Consider the following 24810-nt stretch of genomic DNA (forward strand, 5'->3'; position numbering starts at 1 on the left):
ATGACTCACCTAATAAGATTACTGAGGAATAAATAAGAGGATGCATATAACGTGCATAGCATGATGCCTGGCACATTATAATTGGTGACAGTAGTAGTTGTTCTGATTGTTGATTGTTGTTCAAGCAAATGGTAGAGGAGGTGAATTGCAATAGAGTTATTTGGAGGCTTCTTGGAAAAAGTGGAGGTACAGCTTCATTTTGAACTCAGAGTAAGGGTTTGGCAGGAGCATAGGGGTCGAAGAAGAATGGCAACCTTGAAAAGAGGAGAATGCTTCAGCAAAGATCTGGAGGGTGGGAGAGTTTATGGCTTATTCAGGGATTGGAGGAAGGGCAGGGAGCAGGGAATGACCTTGAGCTAATATAGTTTCAAGACCACTTTCTCTGTAATTTCTTACTCACAGGAAGTAGCCTTCTGGAGGAGCCAGGTGGCTTGCTTTAAATTAGTTTCTCTAGTCCAGTTCTTAAGTGTCCAGCCCACAGGGAAGACCCAAGGAAGCTCCAGCACTCAGGTAGTTCACCTTCTTCCAAGACCCTCAGACATATTAACCCTTTCCCCTCACCCTGGCCAATCTGATGGATGAAAAATGGTGTCTTCTGGTTGACTCTCTTTTAGGAAATTAATCAGGCAGTATCTGCTCAGATTAGATATATGAATACCCCTTCTCCCACAAATCTAACTTTGAGGAATCCATCTTATAGAAATAAATGTACTGGGACATAAAGATAAATGTGCTAGCATGTTTATTGTAGTATTATTGAGAATGGCTAAAAAAGGCAGAAGCAAATTCAATGTTGTCCACTGCTAGAGGTGGTTAAATTAACAGACAGATTTTCTCATTCTATGAAATATTATACAGCTTTCATAAGAATTAATTGCATATCCATATATCAACCTGAGCAATTATTATACTATAATGAGAATAGCATAATCCAATTTTTTTAAAAGTAGAACAAATTCATTTATGTGACTGGATATGTTGACATGTGGCTGTGTGAACATAGAAGCAGGTGTGGAAACTCACATCACACTCAGCCTTGTCCCTCTGATGGGAAGGTAGCAGGGACTGAGCGAGAAGGGAGAAACTTGCCCTTTCTTTGTAAAGCCCTGTTTTTGACTTGTCACAAAGCATGCATTTTGTATCTGGAAAGAGAAAATCCAATAAAGTATATTGGCACTTACCTTCTGCACGGGGGACACAATAAAAGAAAAACTGAATGGAAGTGAAGAAAAATTGTGGGAGCCACAAGTATTGGAAAAAAAAGAATGAAAGCAGCTTTTGTTCATTTGTGTGCTGGATTGGCTTAAAATCTGCTTCTGGAGGAAATTTTCTCCTTTCTTACACACCGTAAAGGGAAGCCACAAAGTCAACTTACGTATCTCCGCTTTGGATGGAAACGTCCTTGCATGAGGTGGTCCCTGCTCACCTGCCCAGCCTCACCTCCCACCTGATTTTTACTCATTGGTAATATTGAGCTGCTTATCTGGCGACCCACACTCTACCATCAACACACCCATGTGTTCACACATGTGCACGAATGTTATGTGTTTGCTTTATGTAGTTTCTCGCCTCTCTGTTGTTCCTTAAGCCCAGAACACTCTTCCTACTTCTCATCACCTGATTAATCCCCATTCTCTAAGATTCATCTTGGGAAATATCCCCCCACCCAAGTCTGTGCTAAGCACCCCTCATATGTGCAAGTTTAGCAGCCTAAGTAAACTCCTAGCAGAGCATTTCCACATGAATACGTAGCACTATCTTCCTCTCAAAATGAATCTTCTTTTTCTCTCTCTTGTTCAAACCTTTTTAATTGGGTTTCTGTCCCTTACAAGCAATATTTGCCATCTGAGTCCCCCAAAACACTGTGAATAAGATGAATTTTTAAAAAAATATATTTTATTGATTTTTTACAGAGAGGAAGGGAGAGGGATAGAGAGTTAGAAACATCGATGAGAGAGAAACATTGATCAGCTGCCTTCTGCACACCCCCAACTGGGGATGTGCCCTCAACCAAGGTACATGCCCTTGACCAGAATCAAACCTTTCAGTCCGCAGGCCGACACTCTATCCACTGAGCCATCCCAGTTAGGGCTAAGATGAATTTTTATTTGATTTCTATTTCAGATGAGGAAATGGAGGCTCAGAGTACTTGAGTGACTGGCTCCAGGTCACACAGTGAAGTATTGATAGATGCAAACCTCAAACCCTTATCTCCAGACTCCTACCTTGAGACTTTCCCACTCTACCTGTATTGTAAGTTGCAGAAATATACACACTCCAGGATATTAGCTAGTGACTCTATTTCTGTTACTCAGTTGTGCTTTTTATTCTAGCACAGATTGCCTCAGATAGTCCCACTTAGTGTGCTTCCTGTTGACAAGCTCTCAGGCAGACTACGTGTAATACTCTAATGACCAGGTATATGAGTTAGGAAGCTTTCAGCTTCAAGTAACACGAAAATATAACTTAAAATAGCTCAAGCATTTATGAGATATATCATCTCATGTAAAAAAAAGCTTGTCTCAAGGCATTAGACGGAACTAAAGGCTTCCTAGCAAGAAGAAAAAAAACCTTCATAGACATAGACAAGAGCATGGTGATTACCAGAAGGAAAGGAGATAGAGGGGAGGTAGAAGAGGGTAAATGAGGGACAAGTGGTGAGAGAAGGAGACTTGACTTTGGATGGTGAACACACAATACAATATACAGATGATATATTGTAGACTCGTGCACCTGAAACTAATGTAATTTTATTAACCAATGTCACCCCAATAAATTCAATACAAAAAAGTTTTTTTAAGAGAACTGAAGGATTCCCATCTCTCCTTTCTTCCACCTTCCACTTGTGATTTTTATCATCATGCTACATATTTGCTCGGTGAATTAAGCACGATTCACATGACTCCACTGGGAGGGGACTACTGGAAGCTCCATGCTGGGTATCTCTTGAACCTGCCCTATGAACCTCTTCCTGTTGCTGATTGCAATCTGTGTCCTTTCGCTGTAATAAACCACACTAGTTTAGATAAAGACTTTGATGCGTTCTGTCAGTCCTTCTAGTGATTTATTGAACCTGAGGGTGATCTTGGAGACCCCCAAACTTGGAGTTGGTGTCACTAGTGGGGGTGATCTTGGGGTCCTGAGTGTGCAGCTGATGTCAGAAGTCGGGATGGACTTGGAAACAATTGTCCTTACATCTTATTGGCCTGAGCTGCACCACAGGCTCACTTCTCAGTCAATCACAGGCAAGGGGAGCTGCCATGGGTGCCTTCAACTGATAAATCTTTAGCCCTGGGCTGGTGCAGAGCCTCCCCTGGAACACATGGCCTGTGACTCTTCAGACTTCTGTTAGGGACAAAGAAGAGGGCAGTTCTAGCTGTTGGGGAAGCAGCTAACAGTGGCTACCACAAACTGTTACCATTTTTTTTTCTGCCCAGTAGAAGCAAATACAACACCACAGAGGGACCTTCTACCCCTGCTCTTTGGATCTTTCTCTGCTTCTCATGGACCGAGGGCCAGGGCACTTTTCATTTCAGAGAGCAACACTGATAAACTTGTCAAATGTTCTTACTCACCTGGGGTCCAGCAGGCTTGGAAAAAAGCAGCTTGATCTGACCTTATCCCACGATTGGTATTTGTGCAAAATAAGAACAAAAATATCAATGTAGGAACCTGAGAAAGGTCTTCCTTACCGTGTCTTTTCATCACCGACTGCCTCTCATCAGTTTAGGTCTGGCATCCCCATCAGCTTGCTTTGATTTACAGATTGTTTCTAGAGATACAAGTGCCCAATAAAAATAACAAATTCTTATAATACTGATGTTAATTGGTTAAGTGTCATTATACACTAGGCATTGTGCAAGGGCCATGTAGTTATTATTACATTTAATAAATCTCATTTTAAACCTCATTTAAAACCATAGTGTAAGGTAGGTTTTGATAGTAATTATTTGTATATAAATGAGGAAACTAAGGCACAGAGAGATAAAGTAACTTGTCCATAGTCACACAGCCAGTAAGCACTATAGTCAGACCTGGGAGCTTCTCCGTCAGGGTATGGAGCCATATAGGCTTGGAGAAGAACTCTCTCCTAGGAGCAGTAGGAGTTGGAGCAGAGGATGACTTGTTCATTCTGAAAAAGGCATTTGGAAAAGATTAGAATGTTCCAAACTGCTCTGAGTAGGTTTGTGCTGACTATTCCTGGAGTTTCTTTGAGAACTACCTTGGATTCACCCTTGCCTCAACCAAAGAAGCATTCCTTTGATCTGGTTTGCATCCAGGATTCCATGGAATATTTCATTGGAATGAAACATTTCTTTGTGTTGAGGTCCAGCTCACCTATTTTCACAGCGAGGCATTAATTAGAGACCCAGCGGTTCTCAACCTGTGGGTTGCGACCATCTGAAGCACATAGAGCATATCAGACATTTACATTATGATTCATAACAGCAGCAAAATTACAGTTATGAAATAGCAACGAAAATAATTTTATTGTTGGGGGTCACCACGACATGAGGAACTCTATTAAAGGGTCATGGCATTAGGAAGGTTGAGAATCACTGGCACTTAGACCAATCAATTAAATTGCTCTGACCTTCTGTTTCCTCGTCTCTGAAATAGGGACAATAATAAATACCTTAGTGAGTGGTTATAAGATTCAAATGAGATGATATCATGGAAATGACAAAAATATAAAACATTTCATAGACAGTATTTGAATATGCATCTCCAAAGTGCATAGCAAGATTGAACAAAAACATCCTAGTAAAATTTGAATTTCCTTCAGAGTAGGAGTGGTACTTGTCTGAAGCACTGAAGTTTTGAGAAAGTTTGTGAAACAGATGATTACATTTTCTCAAGTCTCTTGCTGTAAAGAAATATCACTATGTCCCTAATTTATACAAAGATATAAAGTAAAAGAAAGTAGAAAATATGTTACATTTTATGACTTGGTGATTTTAACTTTTGGGAGCTGGATTATCACTGTAGGATTAGACAAGAAAATGATGCTTGATGATAATATTTCCATTGTGTCAGTGCCATAATTTAAAAAAATAAGACTGTGATGCCTTTCATTTTCACAATTTCATCTACTTTCGTGAAATCTGAGAATTCAGAGATCTGTACCTAGGCCATTATCAGGTACTGAAATCATTGTCTTATAATCTTTGTCATTGTACTAATAGCTACAGAGTTGTCTATGGTTTAGGCATTTCCTTGTGGCCAAAAGATTACACAATGGTGTAATCAGGGATGCATGCAAGCTAATTACCTGTGGTTGAATTTTGATTCAGATTCAGCTTCTCTAATAAGAGATTTCACATTAGGTTTTGTGCCACTATGTGGAGCTTTTTCTTGCATGTTTATGAATGTGTGTGCATATGTGGGAATGTTAATGATAGGATATGTGAAAGCTGTCCAGGGAAAAGCTGTCTGAAGGTCTCTATTCAAAAGCTGAAACTGTTAAAAATATTTCCCACCAGCATGTGGAATCTGGTCTGCAAGTCAAAAAGCCTGGGTTTCATTTTGCTTCTGTCAGTTTACTGCTCTGTGTCCTTGGGAGAGTCATCCCTCTCTGGGCCTCAGTGTTCCCATCTGTAAAATGAGCGTGTTCGGTAGAACAGAGCTTTTGCAATTGAAGTTACTACTTTTCTCCACCTGGTCTTTCCTTCTCTTCCTCCAGCCCCACAGTTAGGCCAATTCAAAATATTCCACTCCAAACACCTTCTCTTTGACCTGTCACATCCCAACCCATCACCTTCTGCTGACTTGACTTTTAATGGCATCACCCCTGTTATAGGATAATTTCTCAGAAAAGGTAACATCTTGACTCCCATACTGACATATGTGTACTGGGTTGAATAATATCCCCCCAAAATTCATATCAACTCAGATTCTCTGAATTTGATCTTATTTTGGAACAGGATCTTTGCAGATGTAACCAAATTAAGATGAGGTCCTACTGAATTAGGGTGGCCCCCAAATGCAATGACTGGTGCCCTATTAGAGGAGGGAAATTCGGAGATAGATACACAGAATCAGAATGATGTGTCTACTAACCAAGGATTGCCAGCAACCACAAGAAACCAGTAAGAAGCCAGGAAGGACCCTTCCCTAGAACCTTTAGAGGGAGCACGACTTGGGGGCACCTTGATTTCAGACTCCTATCTTTCCATAAGAAGTGAAAGAATAAATTTATGTTATCTTATGCCACCCAGGTTGTGGTAATTTGTTACAGCAGCCTAGTAAAGTCAAATATATGTGTTAAGGATTTTATTTGACTGGTTCAATAATGAAGAATCCAGGAAGTAAACAGTTCAAAGAAGCACACATTTCCAGAGAGTAAAGGAAAGTTGAGGTGCATGGGCAAATGGATACACAGTTCGTTGGCTTTTTTACAGGGGTGAGGGGAGAGCGGTTGGGGAGTGGTCCCTTGACTGGACATAGTTCATTTACATGTAAACCAGAATTATTTTCATTGCCTTCAGTTATCTACAGCTCGCAAAGTTGTAAAGTAGCTCCTATGAAGCTTAAAAGCTTAGAAGGTGTACCCTACACAGTGCAGAGTTTTCCCCTGAGGAACAAATGTTCCCTTCTTCACTCGGGCTTGGAAGCTCAGGGTCATTTTTTATTTCCCTTCTCTGTAGCACTTCTTGATGCTCTTCTCTTGCACATTTTTCCTTTTCTGGCTCTCACCTAGTTTAGATGCCTCTTCCTAGATCATTCCTTGAGTCGCCCTGATCCCAACTGTCCTTTTGAGGCCCAGAACTGACCCCAGGTTCCTGTCACTTTAAGGATCAAGGGCATTTAGTGGGTTGAATATCATCTCCCCCAAATTCACTTATACCTGGAACCTCAGAATGTGACCTTTTGGAAATAGGGTCTTCAAGGATGCAATTGATTAAGGATCTTGAGATGGAATCATCCCAGGATCAGGATGGGCCTAAATTCAATGACTCGTGTCCTTGTAAGAAGAGGAGAGGGCACAGAGAGGAGGCCCACAGACACACAGGGCGAAGGCCATATGAAGACAGAGGCAGAGATCGGAATGATGCTGCCACAAGCCTAGGAATGCCAGGCGTCACCAGAAGCTGGAAGAGGTAAAGAAGGCCTCTCACCTACAGCCCCCAGAGGGCATGTGGCCCTGACAACACCTTCATTGTGGCTCACTGATATTGATCTCTTACTTCTGGCCTCCAGAACTGTGAGACAACAAGTGTCTGTTATTTCCAGCCACTAAGTTTGAGGTAATTTATTATGAAAACCCTTGGAAAATAGTTCAATTTAATTTTACAGACTTTTGCTGAGGATGTACTGTGTGGCTTCCAGCCTTGTGTCAGGCATTGGAAACTGCTGATCAGGAGCTCTGGTCACCATTGATAATACTTGGTAGTGACCACACAATATGGGCTGGTTTGTCCTTTTTGTTGTTTCTAAATGGACTCTCTCTTCTATTGTATCATTTGGATTTTATCAGTGTAATGGACCCTCTTGTAGGCAAACCCTGTCCACCCCTTACTGCAAATGCTGCTGTGGCAACTGCTTGAGAGCAGATGCCAACAGTCTTTAACTGAACAGCTCTTACCCTTTAAGGCTAAGACCTATCTCTGGTTTCCAGCTTTCAGGGCTTCTCTGACACCATGGTAGTGACTCGAGTGGCCTACAGGAACTGACTGGCATTCAACTGGCACTCAGGCATGGTGTGTGTGTGTGTGTGTGTGTGTGTGTGTGTGTGTGTGTGTAATGCTCATGGGACTACCATGCACAATGGGCTCGGTAGATGAATGCTTCCCAATGTTTCTTCTGTGTACTAAGCTCCATCAGATGGGGGCCACCTGCTAGTGCATCTTTGTATGCCTTCCCTTTTCCATCTTCCTCTTCCCTGGACCCTCACTCCAACTCCTTACAATCAATTCCCAAATAAGTGACCTGCACACAGGCCTTTTCCACTCTGAGTGCTCTCAGGAGACCCAGGTTAAGACTGCATTCCACTCCCCTTGCAGTGCCTTCCTCTGTCAGATCTTCCTTCCATGTGACCTTAGGCTTTACTCATCATGTGCAAGTCGCCCCCCTCTTTGCCTTGGGCCTGTCATATTGGGCCACTTACTCCTGGGCCAGGCCATGTTTTTGTTCTCCTGATCATAATGGAATCAAAGTATGAAATATGAGGAGACTGAAACCAGTTGAAGGATTTCACCAGACATTGATGTCATAGTTGTTAAATGCCAGGGGTTGCTCTGGACAGCAGAATGGTGCCTTCATCGTCTGCAGCTCAGATTCTTCAGATGCCTCTGGGGGACTGCAGCAGGAACGTGTGTGTGTGTGGGGGGGGGGGGGCATTCCCACCTCTTTATTCTTTCCTTTGGGCAGAAATTCAGAGCCCTTAGTGACTCCAATTATAGTGTTATATTCGTTTTCTGTTGCTGCTGCAACAAATTACCATGAACTAATGGCTCAGAATAGCACGAATATATTATCTTACAGCTCCGGAGGCCAGAAGCCCTAAAATCAAGCTGTTGGCAGAGCTGTATTCCTTTTGGAGGTTTCAGAGAATTGTTTCCTTGTCTTTTCCACCTTCCTGAGACCCCCTGCATTCCTTGACTGTGGTCCTTCCCTCTATCTTCAAAGAGCAGCACTCCAATCACCAATTCCATCATCACATCTCCTTCTCTGGCTCTGACCTCCAGCATCCCCCTTATGAAGACCACTGTGGTTACATCGGGCTCAGCCAGGTAATCCAGGATGATCTCCCCATCTCAATATCTTTACCTTAATCGCTTCCTTTAACATATTCACCGGTTCTGGGCATGAGGGCATGGGAATCTTGGGGGGTGGGGGGGGGGGGCAGTGTTTAACCTACCACACGTTTCCTTTTACCTTATTTGTGACATTGGTGAACAACTTTTATTATCTATCTATCTATCTATCTATCTATCATCCATCCATCCATCCAATGTTTGTCTATGACATCGGTGGAAAGTTCTTTATTCTACAATTGATCTGTCAACTTACTTACATATCTACTCATTTTTCTGACCATGATTCTTAAATAATGAAGGACTTTTTTACCTGGCATAATTATCAAACAAAATGAAATTTGAACAAAGAACTTCCAGACAATAAAAATTTCTTCCCCTCTACAGAGGAGCAAGATAATTTTAGAAATGACACCAGGACTCTGGAGCATCTTGTTCAAAAGTAACATTCTTTCCAGGAGGAAATATTATGGGGAAGTTCCAGGTTGTCTCAGGACTTCACAAGATCACTGCTCACCAAACTGAGTTCAAAATGAGGTTTCTGCTAAAAGATACTGAACTACTGGTCAGTTGTTAATTAATGCAATGTGGCGGAGATCTTAATATTTGGCTCATTCTCTTCCAGTCCTTGTGGGTAGCCATTTCCCTCTTGGGTTTGCCAAAAGAAAAAAGTAACAATTCCAACATGAGTGACTTAAACAAGAAGGGACTTATTATTTCCCACCAAAAGAACATTTGGAATAACAGAGGATCAGACATGTCTCAGCAGTTTGTAAGTCTCTGCTCACTACCAGATTCCCATCTAGTGGTTCTTCTCGTTCCTATTGAAGTTGTTCTAGTGATTCTGATCACTAGAACATGATAGTGATCTCCAAAGCCTGGCTCTGTTGGTTGTGTGATGTAGAGACGTTAGAGTCACTTCCAATGCTACAGTGTCATGGTGTCTAGAGAAAGTGAACATTTTCTATTCAAAATGACCTCTGGTCACTTATTCATTGGTCAGCCTGAGCGTGAGAATTAATCATTCAGTTGATAGCCAGAGGGGAATGTGTCACCAAGACAGGGCCACACTTCTCCAAGCCAGGAAAGGCAGGATTGATACCTCCAATGAGAACATTTATTGGTGTGGTTTCCCATGTTGGTGAGGGAGGCAGGAAATTCAGATTATAACTGAGGACCAGAGAGTTCAGGAAGTAATTCGTTCCTGTTCGTTGGCATTTACTGAGACAGCATCATTATGGACTGAGAACCAGTCTATTTTTTCCCCCTACAAAGGCCAATTTATAAGGGGAAGGGTTATTGTAGATGCATTACCCCAGGACTTAGTGTAGCAGCTTCTAAGGGTTTGTGTCTTGGTAGGTGCATGACAACTAAACATTTGAAGAAAGCAATAATTTTAGACAGAAATTTTTACCCCAAGCAGTTAACCTGGGCAACTACAGACTCCCTCAAAACCCTAGGTGGTTTTTCATTTTTTCCCCACCTGGTCTTTGTGGTTAATCCTCTCCACTCTGGCTATTCTACAGACTATTCTACAGGTATTCTATTACCTGCTAATCCTTCTTTTACCTCCACTTAGATCTACTTTTCTTTAAAATCATCTCCTTGATCAGAAACATTAATTAAACAGGGCCCAGCTTTCTTGGTCAGGTCCAAGGCTCCATTTCTTGTCTTTTCTCTTACTTTTTACCTGAAAGTTTCAGCTATTTCCTACGTCTATGACTTTGGTCAACACTTATTTTAACTTAGAACTTGTGTACCCATCCTTTGTCTACAAATTCCTATCTATTCTACAATGGACAGTTCAAGTGCTTTCTGCTTCCAAAAGTGTCCCAGGATGTTCTCAACCAGAGGAAGACTTTCACTCCTTGAAACTTTTCTTCTTAGTGTTTCTGTAAGCTTTTCTTCTTAAATATTGCTTCTGGGAAATGTTAGGCTCATCGCCGACTATGATTTTTTAAAACGTGTTTTAGACTCACATGTCATAATTTCCTTAAAAGGTTGACTTACTATGAATAACTTCAATTTAATATGGTCTGGACCAGCAATCCTTGTCCACTTAGAATGATTCAATTAGCTAGGATGACATATTTTGTGTAAAAAAAAATATTGTAGCAGTTTTTAAGCATTTTTTTGGAACTCATTTAAATCATGAACTCTTGATCAAACCAAGATGGCGGCATAGGTAAACACCGGAAATTGCTGCCTCGCACAACAAATTCAAAAATACAACTAAAAGACAAAATGGACATCATCCAGAACTACAGGAAGGCTGGCTGAGTGGAAATTCTACAACTAGAAGAAAAGAGAAAAGCACACTGAGACTCAGAGGAGCTGCGGAAGTAAAGTGCAGAGGTACGGAGGCGGACGCGGCAAGGGCTGGCAACTGAGGACATGGCTGTCTTTTAGAATTGGGAGGGAGTCACAAGCCCCCGACTGCTCTGAACTCCAGTTCTGGGTGAGTCTCTGGGGACCCAGACTCATACAGGGAGAAACTGGACTGTCTGGCAGCGGGCAGAACTCGGAACTCGAGGGCGGCTTTCTCTCAGAGGTGCTTGCAGCAATTACCGGGACACTGAGACACGGGGCCCTTTAGGTCAGGGCTGAGGATCAGCCATAGCTGCTTGCTCTGCCCTGTTGATTCCCTGAGACCCCGCCCCTCCCAGGCTGTGGCAGAGGCTTTTGCATATGAATGCCCTGGCCCTTTGCAATCTGAAAATTACCTAACAAACTGCAGCTGGGCCAGACAGACCCAGAACTTCCAAGAGAAGGCCCAAGGCCTCACAGCAGCTTGCATTGCTTCACAGCTGGGCCTCATCTGGGCACCTTCAAACCCCAAACAAGGAAGGGGAATCTGCAGACCTCTTCGTAGCTCCTGCTGGGTAGCCTCAGGAAGAGGCTAAATTATCACCTCCTTAGAGATCCAAGAGCCAGTGTACCCAGTGGTCAGAGTGGGACCATCCAGATTACAACTCCTCAGATCCATAAGGGACACACTCAGGGGGCAGACTCAGTGAGCACCAAAGCCCCACTGAAGCAAGTCTTGCCCCATAAGGGTGTCTTAAGCACAGAAGTTCTCCCACCGTAAACACAGCTGATTCTCACAGCCAAGTGGCCTGGAGGTTAATTCCTCCCAGTGATACTTACAACAATCAAGGCTTAACTACAACAGGACTGTGCGCAAAGCCCACAAAGGGGTGCACCAAGAGTGTCCACCTCAGGTAATTGGGGAGGCTGAGCCACTGGGCCCTATAGGACACCTAGCACACAAAACCACTCTACCAATGCAGGAAAGCATAAAAAATGCAGAGACAAAGAAACAGTTCACAAATGACAGAAATGGAGGAAAGCAAACAACTGGATATAGAGTTCAAAACCACGGTTATAAGGTTTTTCAAGAATTTTCTAGAAACTGCCGATAAATTTAGTGAGACCCTGGAGGATATGAAAAAAGACCAACTAGAAATTAAGCATACACTGACTGAAATAAAGAATAATATACAGAGATCCAACAGCAGACAAGAGGATCGCAAGAATCAAGTCAAAGATTTGAAATACGAAGAAGCAAAAAATACTCAACCAGAAAAGCAAAAAGAAAAAAGAATCCAAAAATATGAAGATAGTGTAAGGAGCCTCTGGGACAACTTCAAGCGCACCAACATCCAAATTATAGGGGTGCCAGAAGAAGAGAGAGAGCAAGATATTGAAAACCTATTTGAAGAAATAATGACAGAAAACTTTCCCTACCTGGTGAAAGAAATAGACTTACAAGTCCAGGAAGTGCAGAGAACCCCAAACAAAAGGAATTCAAAGAGGACCACACCAAGACACATCATAATTAAAATGCCAAGAGCAAAAGACAAAGAGAGAATCTTAAAAGCAGCATGAGAAAAATAGTCAGTTACCTATAAGGGAGTACCCATAAAACTGTCATCTGATTTCTCAACAGAAACTATGCAGGCCAGAAAGGAGTGGCAAGAAATATTCAAAGTGATGAATACCAAGAACCTACAACCAAGATTACTTTACCCAGCAAAGCTATCATTCAGAATTGAAGGTCAGACAAAGAGCTTCACAGATAAGAAAAAGCTAAAGGAGTTCATCACCACCAAACTGGTATTATATGAAATGCTGAAAAGTATTCTTTAAGAAGAGGAAGAAGAAAAAGGTAAAGATAAAAATTATGAACAGCAAATACGTATCTATCAACAAGTGAATCTAAAAGCCAAGTGAATAAAAAATCTGATGAACAGAGTAAACTGGTGAATATAATAGAACCAGGGGTATAGAAAGGGAGTGGACTGACAATTCTTGCGGGGAAAGGGGGGGTGGGGATGCAGGAAGAGACTGGACAAAAATCGTACACCTATGGATGAGTACAGTGGGTGGCGGGGGTAAGGGCAGAGGGTGGGATGGGAACTGGGTGGAGGAGAGCAATGGGGGGGGGGGGGGAGAGGAACAACTGTAATAATCTGAACAATAAAGATTTAATTTTTAAAAAAGTGATTACAGGGGGAGAAGCAAGATGGCGGCGATATAGGCAGACGCGTCCCAGGTCTTGTCCCGGAGCAAACGGAGTAAGCAGCTGAAACTAATAACACCCACCCCGAATTGGCAAATTTACTCAGCTGGTGAGACGGTTTGCAGCCGGGAAGGGCAGACCTCCCCTGGAAAGGTTAAAAACCAGGGATCTGGGCAGGAAAGTTTGCCAGACCTGAGCCCAGAGGGTCGGAAGGAGACCGCATGGCAGACAGCCGCGTCTCTTGGGACAGACACAGACCCTGACCAGGGTAAGGAGTTCCGCGGGTTTGCTGGTGCCAGGAGATTTGAGATTTGGATTTTGTGATTGCGGAGAACTGAGACTAAAGGGGGCATCCTGAGGAACTGATCAGACCATGCAGTGCCCATAAGAGAGGAGCATTTCCCAGACCATGCAGTGCTGGTAAGAGAGGAGCGTTTCCCAGACCGCAGCTGTACGTGAAGCCTCCCCCCACCAGCCAGAAGAGCCAACACAGCTGTGAACAACACCCACAAGAGGAGCTGCTGCCAACTGGAAAGCAGCTGCTACCGCAACCGTCTGAGCAGCAACCACAACCCAAGGAGCCCCTGCCACCCAGGGAGCAGCCACTGAACATCTCAACATCTACATATGTCAGCGAGATCAAACATGGGTAGGCAAAGAAACCCCCAACGGAAAGAAAAGGAGGACTCGCCAGAAAAGCAGCTAAGTGAGACAGAGATATGCAACATGATGGAAAAAGAATTCAGAATAAGGTTCCTAGAGTACATGCACCAGATGTTCAAGAAGCAAGAAGAAACAGATGAAAAACTCAACTACTTATGCAAGAAGCTAGAAGAAACAGATGAAAAAATCAACAACTTAAGTAAGTCCCAAGAAGAAATGAAGAGTGACATAGCTTCAATAAAAAACTCCATTGAAAGTATCAACAGTAGACTGGGAGAAGCGGAGGACCGAATTAGTGAATTAGAAGACAAGGAAGCAAAACACACTCAAACTGTACGGCAAATGGAGAAAAAAATTAAAAGACAGGAGGAGAGCCTAAGGGAGCTTTGGGACAACATGAAACGAAACAACATACGAATAATAGGGGTGCCAGAACAACAGAAAGATGAACATGGATTAGAAAACCTATTCAAAGAAATAATATCAGAAAACTTCCCTGAGGTGGGGAAGAAAAAAGTCACACAAGCCCAGAGAGTCCCAAACAAGGTGAACCCGAAAAGACCCACACCAAGACACATCATAATTACCATGGCAAATGTTCAGGATAAAGAGAGAATCTTACAGGCTGCAAGAGAGAGACGGAAAGTAACATACAAGGGATCTCCCATTAGATTATCAAATGATTTCTCAACAGAAACACATCAGGCCAGAAAAGAATGGACGGAAATCTACAAAGTGATGCAAAGCAAAGGACTGAATCCAAGAATACTCTATCCAGCAAGGCTATCATTCAAAATTGAAGGGGAAATAAGAAGCTTCACAGACAAAAAAGGGCTAAGGGAGTTTATCACCACCAAGCCAGCCATGCAAGAAATGCTAAAGGGACTGGTGTAAAAAGAAGACATATCAAGCTCAGAAAGAAAACAGCCACACACACACACACAAAAAGAAATGGCTACAAACAAGTACCTTTCAATAATAACTTTAAATGTAAATGGACTAAATGCTCCAACCAAAAGACATCGAGTGGCTGAATGGATAAAAAAACATGACCCATACATCTGCTGTCTACAAGAGACCCACCTCATTAGAAGGGACTCACACAGACTGAAAGTGAAGGGATGGAAAAATATCTTTCACGCAAATGGAAAGGAAAAGAAAGCTGGGGTAGCAATACTTATATCTGACAAAATACATCTCAAAGTGAAGGCCATAACCAGAGATAAGGAAGGCCACTTCATAATACTAAAGGGATCAATACAACAAGAAGATATAACCCTGGTAAACATATATGCACCCAATGCAGGAGCACCCACATACATAAGAAAACTTCTGGAAGATATCAGGGGAGAGATCGACAACAATACAATCATAGTAGGGGACTTTAATACACCACTGACATCACTGGATAAATCCGCTAGACAAAAACTCAGCAAAGAAACAGCAATCCTAAATGACTCACTAGATCAGATGGACTTAATTGACATCTTCAGAACACTTCACCCCACAGCTGCGGAATATACATTCCTCTCAGGTGCTCATGGGACATATTCAAAAATAGACCACATATTGGGTCACAAGCAAAGTCTCCACAAATTCAAGAAGATTGAAATCATAAAAAGCTTCTTCGCAGACCACGATGGCATAATGTTAGAAATAAACTACAATAAAAACAACCCAAAATACTCAAACACTTGGAAGCTGAATAGCATGTTATTAAATATTGATTGGGTTACCGATGACATCAAAGAAGAAATTAAAAACATCCTGGACACTAATGACAATGAAAACACAACAATCCAAAACCTCTGGGACACAATGAAAGCAGTCCTGAGAGGAAAGTTTATAGCTCTACAGGCCTATCTCAAAAAACAAGAAAAAATGGTAGTCAATCATCTAACTCTACAACTCAAAGAATTAGAAAGAGAGCAGCAAGAAAACCCCAGAGTGAGCAGAAGGAAGGAGATAATAAAGATTAGAGCAGAAATCAATGAAATAGAGACCAAAAAAACAATACAGAAAATCAATGAAACCAAGAGCTGGTTCTTTGAAAGGATAAACAAGATTGACAAACCCCTAGCCAGGCTCACCAAGAAGCAAAGAGAGAGGTCCCAAATAAACCAAATCAGAAATGATAGAGGCGAAATAACAACAGACCCCACAGAAATACAAATGATTGTTAAACAATACTACGGGCAACTCTACTCCAACAAACTAGACAACCTGGAGGAAATGGACAAATTCCTAGAAAAATACAACATTCCAAAACTCAATCAGGAAGAATCTAAAAACCTCAATAGGCCAATAACTATGGAAGAAATTGAAGCAGTCATCAGAAAGCTTCCAGCAAACAAAAGCCCAGGGCCAGACGGCTTCACAGGGGAGTTCTACCAAACATTCAAGGAAGAACTAAAACCTACCCTCCTCAGACTACTACAAAAAATTCAAGAGGAAGGAACGCTTCCAAGCTCATTCTATGAAGCCAGCATCACCCTAATACCAAAACCAGGTAAAGACATCACAATGAAAGAGAATTACAGGCCAATATCCCTCATGAACATAGATGCCAAAATCCTCAACAAAATCTTAGCAAATCGGATCCAGCAGTACATCAGAAGGATCATACACCATGACCAAGTAGGATTTATCCCAGAGATGCAAGGATGGTACAACATCTGTAAATCAATAAATGTGATACATCACATAAACAAATTGAAAGAAAAAAACCACATGGTCATATCAATTGATGCAGAAAAAGCATTCGACAAAATCCAACACCCATTTTTGATAAAAACTCTCAGAAAGGTGGGAATAGAAGGATCATACCTCAACATAGTAAAAGCCATATATGACAGGCCCACAGCCAACATCATACTCAATGGACAAAAACTAACACCATTTCCCCTAAGAACAGGAACAAGACAGGGATGCCCACTCTCACCACTCCTGTTCAACATAGTACTGGAAGTATTAGCCATTGCAATTAGGCAAGAAGAAGAAATAAAAGGCATCCAAATTGGAAAAGAGGAAGTAAAACTGTCCTTATTTGCAGATGACATGATATTATACATACAAAACCCTAGAGACTCCATCAAAAAGCTACTAGACTTAATACATGAATTTGGCAATGTAGCAGGATACAAAATTAACCCCAAGAAATCTGAGGCATTTCTATACACCAATAGTGAACTTTCAGAAAGGGAGATCAGAAAAACAATCCCATTTACCATCGCACCAAAAAAATTAAGATACCTAGGAATAAACTTAACTAAAGAGGTTAAAGACCTCTACTCAGAAAACTACAGGACGTTGAAAAAAGAGATAGAGGAAGACATAAACAGATGGAAGAACATACCATGTTCTTGGATTGGTAGAATCAACATCATTAAAATGTCCATACTACCCAAAGCAATCTATACATTCAACGCACTTCCCATTAAAATACCAATGGCCTTCTTCAAAGATCTAGAACGAACTCTCCAAAAATTCATCTGGAATAAAAAAAGACCCCGAATAGCTGCAACGATCCTGAGAAAGAACAAAGTAGGTGGGATCTCAATGCCAGATATCAAGCTGTATTACAAAGCCACTGTTCTCAAAACTGCCTGGTACTGGCACAAGAACAGACATATAGATCAGTGGAATAGAATAGAGAGTCCAGAAATTAGCCCGAACCAATATGCTCAATTAATTTTTGACAAAGGAGGCATGAACATACAATGGAGCCAAGATAGTCTCTTCAATAAATGGTGTTGGGAAAATTGGACAGACATATGCAAGAAAATGAAACTAGAGCACCAACTTACACCATACACAAGAATAAACTCAAAATGGATAAAGGACTTAAATGTACGACAGGAAACCATAAAAATTCTAGAAGAATACAAAGGCAACAAAATCTCAGACATATGCCAAAACAATTTCTTCACTGATACAGCTCCTAGGGCAGTTGAAACTAAAGAGAAAATGAACAAATGGGACTACATCAAAATAAAAAGCTTCTGCACAGCAAAAGAAACCATCAACAAAACAACAAGAAAACCCACCTCGTGGGAAAACATATTTGCCAACGTCATATCTGATAAGGGCTTAATCTCCAAAATTTATAGGGAACTCATACAACTTAACAAAAAGAAGATAAACAATCCAATCAAAAAATGGGCAAAGGATCTAAATAGACACCTTTCAAAAGAGGACATTCAGAAAGCCAAGAGACATATGAAAACATGCTCAAAGTCACTAATCATCCGAGAGATGCAAATCAAAACAACAATGAGGTACCATCTCACACCTGTCAGAATGGCCATCATCAACAAATCAACAAACGACAAGTGCTGGAGAGGATGTGGAGAAAAAGGAACACTTGTGCACTGCTGGTGGGAATGCAGACTGGTGCAGCCACTATGGAAGGCAGTATGGAGGTTCCTCAAAAAATTGGAAATGGAACTCCCATTTGACCCTGTGATCCCACTTCTAGGAATATATCCCAAGAAACCAGAAACACCAATCAGAAAGGATATATGCACCCAGATGTTCATAGCAGCACAATTCACCATAGCTAAGATCTGGAAACAGCCTAAGTGCCCATCAGTAGATGAATGGATTAGAAAACGGTGGTACATCTACACGATGGAATACTATGCTGCTGTTAAAAAGAAGGAACTCCTACCATTTGCAACATCATGGATGGAACTGGAGAGCATTATGCTAAGTGAAACAAGCCAGTCAATGAAGGAAAAATACCACATGATCTCACTCATTCATGGATAATAAAGACCATTACAAACTTTTGAACAATAATAGATACAGAGGCAGAGCTGCCTCAAACTGATTGTCAAACTGCAGTGGGAAGGCCAGAGAGAGTTGGGGGGCAGGAGGGAGGGGAGTAAGAGATCAACCGAAGGACTTGTATGCATGCATATAAGCATAACTAATGGACATAAGACACTGGGGGGTAAGGGAGGGTAGGGGTTTGTCAAGGGCGGGGGGGGGAAAAAGGACACTTATGTAATACCCTTTGTAATACTTTAAGCGAAAAAAAAAAAAATTAAAAAAAAAAAAAGTGATTACAAACCAAATAAATAAATAAATAAATCATGAACTCTTGCTCCTTAGCAGGTTAACAAGATAAAATTAAGAGAATTCTGCATAACATTTTAGAATGTTTTCAGACCTCTTGAAGGCCATCCATGGACTACCACCCTTATTTGCCCAAGATGAAGAATTTGTACTTCAGTGGGTTAATTGTCTTGCATCTTATATTAGGTGAAACACAAAGGAACTTTATTTGGTATTGCCAATGGGCAATTTCCAATAGGATTAATATTAGACTTGATTCAATAACTGTGTTTTAATGGATTTATTGTCAGAAGGAAAAGGGACTATATGTGGGCCTTGAATATTTTGCTAGAATATAAGTGAAATATGCATTTTGGATCTGAACCAGTCAGAAATGCTTAAACCCAAGTTATCTAGGAATACCCCCTCTTTATGGTATAAAAATACCTTCCCTGGATTAATAGTGAATCAGTTTGTGCAGCGGATTCAATGCACTGATAAAAGGATAATAATCTCTAGTCTCAATGGGCTATTTCTTATTAAACAAGACCAAAGCTGTAGCTACTCAATATCAAAGCAACTGTTTAGGGGTTTCTTTGCACTTTGCCGGAGGCCGGTCCATCCTTGCTGCTTGACGCAGTCGCTGCAGGAAAGAGGCATCTGCACAGCATATGTTTCAGTGGACCTGGCGTATGTAGCATACTGTTTTTAATATGTTTGCTCCCTTTAGCGCCATGTGTTTTAACCAAGGTCACCTCTCCGAGAAAGGTTGTTTCCCCAGGTGGGGATCTTTCCCTGAGGTTAGGGAGGGGATACAACCCCTTAATTAAGTGCCAGGCGGGTAGTTAAGCTTCATGGTCTTTACTCCCTGGAATGAAGATGAGAAACACCTTGTAATAGAAATTGACAGGATTAAAATCGGCTGGTATAAATACGGATGTAACAAGACAATAAACGTCAGATCCTCATCAGTTCCTGACCAGAACTCCGACCAGAACTTTGGCTGGAGATCCTGGCTATAGGTCCTGACTAGGCTGCTGACCAACTGAAGGCTGTCTTCGTGTCATTCCTTCTTCGCCGACTCCGTCCACACCTTTGGGGACCCCTGGACCTGCTGGGATTGGACCCCAGCAGCACTTGTTCTGTAAAGCTGTTAAAACAGCTGTGGGCCAACTAATTAATTAATTGACAAAATTAGTTGATTGAATCCAGTCATTATTATGCTAAAGAAAGCAATCCACATTCAAGCTGTAGAGTTTTTAGATGATAGCTGTTCTCAGAGCTTTGGTGTCTCTATGCCTGACACTAAACTGAACTTGAGTATTCTCTCTCTCTCTCTCTCTCTCTCTCTCTCTCTCTCTCAGGCTCTCTACTATGTTCTGTTGATTCATATAGTATAATTCTTGTTATTCCTACCTATTGCCTCAAACCCAGACAACTGCAATGCCTTCTAATTCAGCTTGCAGCTTCTAGTCTCTCCTCTATACAAACAAATTTCTTTAAACAGTTATTACTTTTTATTTACAAATAATACTTGAATCATTCTCCTTTATTAAAAATCAAAACAAGGAGGGTGCAGGTGAAATCCCTTTGACAACTTTCTTATCCAAATTGTTCTCCTCTCTCCGGATTCCTCATGTGCATTAGTTTGGTATGTGAACTTTCAGACAGCATTATTTGTATTCGTAAACATATGTATTGATAGAAAATATGTAGAATAGAAAATATGTAGAGGTATTTGTGTATAAATAGTGTTCTAATTTATTATTTTTTAGCAACATGCTTTTTTTTCACTCAGTAATATGACTTGGAGATTTTTCCAAATTCTTATGTGTAGGTTGACTTCATTCTTTGTAATTGCTGCATAGTATTCCACTGAATAAATACACCAAAGTTTACTAGGCCGTTTTCCTGTTGATAGTCTCATATTTGCATGAATAAAAGCCATGCAGTTTACTTCTGCATCTTCTAAAACAACCCTTCACAAGCACTCCCTCATAAAACTTCCAGGTGCCTGACCCTTAACATCCAAATGCTACTTGGGGAGATCTCTAGTCTGGACCTCCTCCTCTTTTATGTTGTTACTTCTTACTGCTCCCCTAACACATGCCCACCACCACGCTGGTGTTTCCATCCCCTAAACACTCCTGTGCTTTGACTCATTCTGCATTAGCTTCCATCTTTTTATCATGGTCATCATTACCATCATCATCACCACCACGACTTACCCATGTAAGAATATTTGTTATATTCTAGTCATTTGCTATTTACATTGCATGTATCTAATCTTTTCCACCACTGTGTAATATAAGTGTCTTAATTATTCCATTTTTTAGATTAAGAAAAAACAACCTGAGATAGAGTGAAGTTAAATAATTTGCCCAAAGGCATGTAAGTTGTAAGTGGTGTGGCCAGGATTCAAAGCCAGGCATCCTGGCTCCAGAATCTAAGCTTTTATTTTTATTTATTTATTTATTTATTTATTTATTTATTTTTTAAATATATATTTTTATTGATTTCAGAGAGGAAGGAAGAGGGAGAGAGAGATAGAAACATCCATGATGAGAGAGAATAATAGATTGGCTGCCTCCTGCAAGTCCCCCACTGTGGATTGAGCCCACATCCCAGGCATGTGCCCTTGACCAGAATCGAACCTGGGACCTTTCAGTTCGCAGGCTGACACTCTATCCACTGAGCCAAACTGGCTATGGCCAGAATCTAAGCTTTTAATTACTCATCTGTACATTCTTTTACAAACTGTATGCCACTGCCTCCTTTAAGCCTTACTAATCATAACTCTAGACCTCTATATTTATTCTCCTGTTCAATAAACATTTTGTATTGAATTTATTGGGGGTGACATTGGTTAATAAAATTATATAGGTTTCAGGTGTGCAGTTCTGTAATACATCATCTGTATATTGCATTGTGTGTTCACCACTTCAACAAACATTTTTGAGCTCCCTACGATGTGCACATTCTAGGCTAGTTTCTGGGGATATGTTGGTGAACAAAATGGTGCAGTCCATGTCCTGAACGTGTCACACTAATGAACACAGCCTTCCAAGGTGCTTGATGCATACTACTCTTTATCTTCTTATGTATGTGTTTCACATTCTTCATGCTCATTTAGGAGAACACTTGTGTTTTTGCTGTTGGGCATCTCTCTTTACATGTAGTTCATTCTAGGTACTTAATTAGCATTTAATGATGATGATGCTTGAATATAAGTGAAATATGCATTTTGGTTCTGGACCTGTCAGAAATGCAGAAATTGGTCCATACAGAATAAATCTTACCTACAAAAGTATTTTCTTCTGGGCCAGGTAAACCTAGAGACTTGTTAGTTAATAAGTCTAACTCCCACCTCTATGTCCAGAGAATCACTTGACACACTGCCAAAACCCACTAGTTGAGGTCTTTGATGTCCCCACGGAGGAAGTAGGACTTCAGGACCTAAAGATCATCTGAAGGACCTCATCTGAAGCCTTGGGTTCTTCCAAAGCAGATGAATGAACCTTGGGGCTGAGCTGATGTGGATTTAGGGACCATGGGGACTTAGAGAAGTGTGTGGGGCCAATCCTGGCTGTAGATCCCTGAGCATCTCACACTAGGGAGAGAGAGATTAAAGGAGTGCCTGCTCATCAGAGTGACCATATGTCTCTCCACTTTGCCTTCTGTAAGACTCATACCTCTAGTGCCCACACTTAATATTTATCACCCTCACATGACCTAGTGGAAGTATCTTTAGGATGCCTGGTGTAGAAGAGGATTATCCTACCCTGCAACATACCAGGTGAAAAATACAAGGGTTATACATTTATTCTCTCTCTTTTACATAATAGCAGAGATTGAGAAGAGGATTAGAGAAGAACAGATAGAAAGAACAATATCAATAACTGAAACAATTAACGAAGTGGAAAGACGTGAGCTTGAGATTTGGAATCATATGTTCTGTATCATTATACCAACAAGTGACAAGTAAAAAAAAAACCCACTGGACAGAATTTGTTAGGATTGTGTCTCGTTTGCCCAGCCCGTGTGGCTCGATGTTTGAGCGTTGACCTATGAACCAGGAGGTCACGGTTGGATTTCCAGTCAGGACACATGCTCAGGTTGCAGGCTCAATCCTCAGTGTGGGGCATGCAGGAGGCAGCCAATGATTCTCTCTCATCATTGATGTTTCTATCTCTCCCTCCCTTCCTCTCTGAAATATATATAGGTTGTGTCTTGTTTATTTACCCTCCAGACAATACCATTGGCACTGTTTTTAGAAGTTGCTTTTGTTCTGTTTGCCTTGATTTATTTCCAACACTTGGAGTTAAACTCAGTCCATTTACTTGTTCTGAGCAGTTTTCTTGAAATACCCTTCCTTTCTCAGAGGAGAAGCCTTCCTGATTCCAACACTTTGTATTCTTACACTGTTCTGAGGGGATAAACACAGCCTAGTAAGGTTTCACTCTACTACACAGGTGAAGGAAAACTGATTGCTTAAGGTAATGATAGAGTGGATATTAGATCACAGGTCTTCAAATCCTTGTTCAATCACCAGTTTTCCACCACATTGCTCTCCTCTGTACTGGGTATATATATTTTAAAGATTAATATTAACATTATCCCAAGAGGTCTGGATACTGTTCAAAAACCATATCCTGCCAATTCTACTTGGGCTGAGCTCTAATCATACCAACCAGCTCTTGGTTCCCTCAAACACTCGTTGCCTTTTCATGCCGCTCACTTTTACTCATGTGGTTCTCTTTTTCCCTTCCTACTTAGCCCCTTTCCTTCCAGATGCAGTGCAAATGTCACTTCCTCTAAGAAGCCCTCCATGCTCTCATTGGTTGCTTTAGTTTCTTTAGATGATACCTTCCTTTAATAGTCATCTCAAATCTATAGAGCAGAGGTCCTCAAACTTTTTAAACAGGGGGCCAGTTCACTGTCCCTCAGACCATTGGAGGGCCGGACTATAGTTTAAAAAAAAACTATGAACAAATTCCTATGCACACAGCGGCAGCAAAAACACCCGGCGGGCCGGATAAATGTTTTCGGCGGGCAGCATGTGGCCCGCGGGCCGTAGTTTGAGGACCCCTGCTATAGAGCTTCAATCCAAGAGAAGGCAGGATATATAGTATCTGTGCCCTGTATCCAGGGATTCTTGGTAGAACCTGGAGGGGGGAACTTACCTTCTCCTGAACATCTCCTGCTCTGAGTCTCCGACTCTTGAGTTGCTCAACTCCTGCTTCTCACCTACAACTGCTGTCTTCTCTTTATTCATCTGACCCATACTGACACGGTCCTCAAAGGTCTTCAACATTCTTCATACATGATAAGGCAAAGTCTTGAAGATATTATGGTGTAGTTGAAAATTTTGTGGTCATTATTTATGTACTTATTTAAGATGCATTATTGAGTAGCTGTCCGGGATCTCAAAGAATTCCACATCCTTCAGATTAGTTTCCACTTGACCAATTACTAGAAATAACATTTAAAAGCTCATTATCTACCCTACTTTAGATTTTTTTTGGCGTATCTGAGCACAGAATTGCTAAATTTTGAGGCAATATTTTAAAGTTTACCAGGATTGATTTTTTTTCTGAAATCTATAAATTGTTTATGATAAGCATTATGCTCAAATTTTACATGAAATATTTTACTACTGTCCTTTGTAAAGTCTGTACTTCCACTGAATGATAAAGTCTACCAAAGAACTTACTGCATGTAAAAATGTATTACAATCTGAAAGCCAGAAAAGGAAGTCCCACTTCACTGTGCACCTGCTGCAGCAGGAGTTCAATGCTGGTATAAACGTGG

At 41.2% G+C, this 24810-nt stretch overlaps 1 pseudogene; it reads right to left on the bottom strand.

The window, feature by feature from the left end:
- Positions 1-24313, bottom strand: part of LOC139009471 (F-box only protein 31 pseudogene) — a 73697-nt pseudogene extending 49384 nt beyond the window's left edge.
- Between the last annotated feature and the right edge of the window lie 497 nt (positions 24314-24810).

This window comes from Myotis yumanensis, unplaced genomic scaffold (assembly GCF_028538775.1).
Source record: "Myotis yumanensis isolate MYYU_CA2020_CCGP unplaced genomic scaffold, mMyoYum1.0.hap1 SCAF_4, whole genome shotgun sequence".
Classification (NCBI taxonomy): domain Eukaryota; kingdom Metazoa; phylum Chordata; class Mammalia; order Chiroptera; family Vespertilionidae; genus Myotis; species Myotis yumanensis.